The sequence below is a fragment of the Pinus tabuliformis genome, chromosome 8 (assembly GCF_031772625.1).
Source record: "Pinus tabuliformis cultivar Carrire ecotype Pingquan chromosome 8, CPIR1, whole genome shotgun sequence".
Lineage (NCBI taxonomy): Eukaryota > Viridiplantae > Streptophyta > Pinopsida > Pinales > Pinaceae > Pinus > Pinus tabuliformis.
Window position 1 is genome coordinate 40,928,249 of NC_142294.1, and position 5,478 is coordinate 40,933,726.

A 5,478-nucleotide genomic window follows, 5' to 3' on the forward strand; every position below is an offset into this window, starting at 1 on the left:
GAAAATATGTTCCTTTCAGAGTGAGTCTTGGTGAAAACACAATGGTTTTAATTTTAACTAGTATCGCCTACTCTAATCGGTATTCTATTTCTGGTTAACCCTTTTCAACTCAATCAAGTAGAGTAAGGTGAGGGGGAAAACCCTAACAAGTATGTCAGAGGTATATATAACATCCTTCTCTGAAGGGACAACATCTTCTACTCTAAATAATTCGGGATCCCTATTTCGCCTCATGAAAATAAATAAGTGCCTATGCACAGTTCTCTAAAAAAATATAAAAATAAAAATGATAAAAATAAAATAAAGGCGAAAGAAGAGAAAGGTTTCCTGTGCAAAGAGGTGAAGCAAGTAACTCCACCAGGGTACTGTCCAGGCTCGTTGGTAGTGAAGCGATGCTTATGTTCCTGAAGTGACTCCGTCGGGGTACTGTCCAGGCCTGCTAGCAACGGAGCAACACCAGAGATGAAACTAAAACTCTTACAATCTATATTACTTGTGCATCAATAGACCTCTCATCCCTAATCGAAACAACTCAGTTGACTTGGATTGGTATGTGTGCTGACTGATCAAGAGAATGTTGAAATGTGGCAATAAGAATATTCCAATTTAATTTCTCCTTGAATTAAATTGTGAATTAAAATCGAATTTAGTCTTAATAGCTACTTGGAAATAATTAATTAAGTTATTTTGACTTAATTAGTTGGAGAAATTCAAGTTAGAAGTCTTTCTGAAGTCATGCAAGAGTTATCCATTAAATTAAGGAGATAAGCCTTAAATTAAGGAGATAAGATTGAGTTATATTTGAGTTGTAATTTGCTAACTCAGTTTACTGAGTTAAGTCCAGTTAAATTGGTTCCAAACTGTTTGAGGAACTAATAGAGAGTTAACAGTCAGTTGATGCATGCATGCACTCAACTAGTGTACTCCAGTTAACTGAAGATTCTCTCATCAGAAACTCATGCATGTCTATTCTGATAAAGACCCAGTTGAGATTAAAGTCAAGGACAATGTACTATCAATTGCATGTGTTCTCTTATGAAGAAAACTCATGCATGTAAAAGGAATCAATTCCTTGAGGATTGCACAGTTCTGACAGTGTGTGAGAGTAGTGTTCCACTCGGTGAAGTGAGAATCATCCACTAGGAACAACGCAAGGAAATAGGAGCTTGGAGGGCAGAGGAGAAGACTTGTGAGAAGACAGGACTGCCTGTGAGCATTTGTGAGGATTGTACTGAGAGCTCGCTAGCTGTGAGAGTTAAGGCTTTGTATAATTCCTATGTATTTCCACCTTGTATGATAATACAAATAGTGGGTTTTTTCAGCTGAGGCTTTCCCCAAAGTATTTTCATGTGTATTGTGCATTGATTCTTCTTCTTCTAATTATATTGTTCAACTCGATCTTTAAGCTTTCGCAAATTGATAGTAGAATTAGGCTATAATATTATGCTTTGGTTTATATTACATTATTGGTTTAACCTACAGAGCAGATTTTTCTACATGGTATCAGAGCGAGATTTGTAGAGAATTTGCAGAATTTCTATAGAGAATGGCAGGGATTATATCTTTAACTCAAGCTAGTGAAGGAACCATGACAATCAAAGAATTGAACAATACTTCCGTAGGAGTTAGACTTGCTATACACGATACAAGGTCCATAAAAAGAGATGGAGTTCTACCAGTGTGTCGCCAATGCTGTAGCGGCTACAACCACCCTCCAAAAATTTTCCTTCGCTTTGTTTTGGAGTCTCCCTAATAAAATATCAGTGGCATATCTTACACTACCCAGGTACTTGTGCTTTCATTGAGTTTATCTTTCAATTTACAACTTATGTTTGCTTACTTGCTTTGTTGTCTAACCACAAGATGACCTCCTCACTTGATTGCAATCTAGTTATAGCACTGCCTCTATGATCTGCGCAATCCTAGAGGGCAACCAACCTTGCTCTTAGGGAATGCGCAGTTCAACCCAACAGTGAGCTTCGGCTTTTGAATTGCGTTGACCCAATTGGCAGCTTGTCTTCAGCTGAAAAATTGCACATATTAGTCCAAGCTAGAAAGGGAGTCTTCAGCTCCAGAATTGCACAGAGCTAGTTGAAAACATTCCTTCAGCTAGGAAATTGCACAAAGCCTGAGAGGCAGCCCAGAGCCACTCAACCCAAAAATTCTGCAGAACCTACTGTGCTTAGAAACTGCTGAGTGCATGAGCCAGAGAGTTGCCCGGTCCTTCCCAGAACCGCACAATCTTTCGAGGCATTGCATGGTAGTTTTCCCAAAAAGCAAGAAGCTATGAGGAAAAGAATCCCTAGGAAGTAGGGACATATTATTAGTTTCCCGAAGGCGACACATTGACATCTTTAGAAGTTTATGCCAAGTGTCATTGTTATCCTTGATCTCAAGCATACACGTCATGAGCTCAATTTTTCTCAACTCTATGTAATAGACACCTCTAGAGCTCACGTATACATTCGATCATCAAGCTCTAGCTTCCCTAGGAGATCAAGGGGCATTCAGAGCATTGTCATCACTTTTCGGGGTGAGTTTTTATTTTATCACCTTTTGCTACTTTTTCTGTCGCTTTTGTCTGTTTATCTTGTGAGAGTGTTGTTTCACTCGTTTTGTTGAATGAATACTGGCATTTTAACTTGTTTTAGCTTGTAGAAGTGTTGTTTCAAGATATAGATTTCCTTTCTTAGGTGTTGCATAAGTTTTCTCGTTTTTCACCAACAGTCGCTGTTGTGACAACTCCCTTCACATGCTTCATGTTCCTTCAGTTTAATCGATTGATGCACTTGTTTCACATGCATACATCTACAATTAGTTATATTTGCACTCATCCTCACATCATCCTTCATATCTTCTTGTTTGCACACTCCCCATGAACAGACCTGGGCTCCCCTTGCTCGGATCTCACATCTCACCGCATGCACCGCGCAACCTGGGAGATCAAGGCCTTTTCCTTGGCTTCTGGAATTGCGCAGAGTCTTTCTTGGGCTGGCTCCAACTACGAACTGTGAAGTTCTAGGATCCAGTCCCCCAAATTGGCCATTGAGACTGTGCAATGCGCAGTCTCTCCTAGGCCCTGTCTCAGATTGAACTGTGCATTGCTGAGTTCCAGTCATTAAGCTTCCACATTGACTGCTGGGACTGGGCAGTGTGTAGTTCCCACCATTAGGGGAATTTTGGGGTCTAAAATGATCCTCGTAAGAAAAGTTTACAACCAAAATAAAGAACCAATAAGATTGAAGATGATGATGTCAACCATGGGGGATGATTCACCATTTTTGGAGTAAAAGAGTAAAAAATTTAAAAAATAATAAAATAATAAAACTACTTTTTCCACTCATATTTTCAACTTATCTCCCTATGGGTGTACTCAAATTTCGAGCAACAACACTTGTTGGATGCAGAATGTGATTCCTCATCCAAGGAGTAGTTATTGCAGAATGTGATTCCTCGTCCAAGGAGTACCCATGTTGCATACTTTCAATGAACCATGTTACATGAAAAGTGAGAAATACATGAAATATGTGATTACAATCACACTTTTTCATTTATTTTTCATTTTTCGTGTAGCAGGGTTCATTGAAAGTATGCAGTATGGGTACTCCTTGGATGAGGAATCAAAATTTTCATCCAATGAGTACTCCCACTCGAAACTTGAGTAGAAACTTAGGGAGATAAGTTGAAAATACGAGTTGAAAAAATAGTTTTCCCTTTTTTCCCTCTAAATTTGATGATGTAATCTAATATTATTTTATTATTTCCACTATTATTTTATAATTTCATTACGAGGCCCATTTTAGACCTCAAAATTCCCCTAATGAGTCAGTCACTCAATCCTATAAGTCAAAACTACGAAGCCCCTCTCATCAAATGCCCTGGTTTCTACTTGATCATGCTATGAAGTTAGATTTGTAAGAGTTAATGTTTGCTTGCCATGAGTGTCCGTTTTGTCCCACAGGTACCACACTCTTGAAGCATTTCTCTCCAGTAGTCATTGCACCATGGCACCAAAGAGAGTTTCTTCGAGAGAGACCACTAAAAGCAGTACTAGGGAAGCAGTTGAGCAAGCACTAATTTACTAAGATGGCTGGGACCCTACACTGTGGAGAAATGCAATGACAATGGTTTAGTTTTGATCAAAACCATTGATGATGAAGCCATCCCCATGCTTGTCAATGGACATCGGTTGAAATTATACAAGAAACCCCTCTCCAAGCGAGATTTTATTGAAGATTTGAATAAAACAGTGATGGTAGTGGAGCATGTCTTAGCTTCCACTTCACCCACTCACTAAAGAAAAAAAGAAAAAATAAGGAATCAAGTGAAAACCTCCATGAGGCACTTGAGTCTCATCATTGGGTTGAAAACCTCTTCGAGGCAGCCCAGTGATGTAAAAAAGAAAAAGGGAAAAGAATAAGATCCCTGGGTGAAAACATCCCTTCGAGGTGCCCAGGGCAGGCAATTAAGGTGAAAACCTCTCTAAGGCACCCTAGTTGTTTTCAAAAAAAAAAAGAGAGAGAAAAAAATGAATTTTTATTGCATTGCAGGTTTGCAGGAGGACTACAGGGAGCAGAAGAAGGTGCCAAGGGGACCCTGACATTCATATCAGCATCCATCTCATCTTCTCCACACCTTCCTCCATCATTTTTTGCATCTCTTTCACCCCACTGTACCTCTTCTTCCAAAACTGTGTTTTCTACAGGAGGCTCCTGTAGGAATTACAGAGAGCCAAAAGTTTCTACAGGAGGAAGTTTGAGGGACAAGAAAAGCTTCATGAGGAACCTATAATCCCTCTTACCATCTTCAAACCTCCTTGCCATCATTTCCAATCCTGCATCACACTCTAAGCATCGTTATTATTTTTTTTCCTTTCTAAGAAAAAACACAGAAAAACAATTTTTCAGTTTTGAAAAGAAAACAAAAATAAGAGGAAAAGGCACCATTAAATTTACCTAAAGCTTACCTACTATCCCTCCATCATTCATCTCCACCTCTGGCATCATTATTGAACTCCATGCACAAGGAAATAACTGAAGTTTCAAGGGGAGAAGTAGCTACAGGAGCTCTTGTAGGAATTCCTGTAGCAGCTGATCCCATAGAAGTCCAGTACCAACAGCAAGGGAAAATACATATGAAGGTTGAAAAGGCACATGTAGCTCAGCTCTAGCAAAATAAGAACCTACAAAAACACACAACAACACATCGCCAAGCATAGACAACATGCATGAAGGAAAATGAAAGCATGCAGCAGAGAAAGCCACAACACCTCACAGTGGATGGCAGCAAATACACTTGGATTACAGGTAAGTAGCTAAGTCACTCCTCTATCTGCATTTGTGTAATTAGGAATCATATGAAGGCAATGAGATGGTTGAAATAGAAAGAGGGAAAGGTGGCCAATTAACTTGGCCACCTTCATTTAGTTGACTCCACTTAACCGAGATGTCACCCACATGTGCGCACAACCAACTCAAG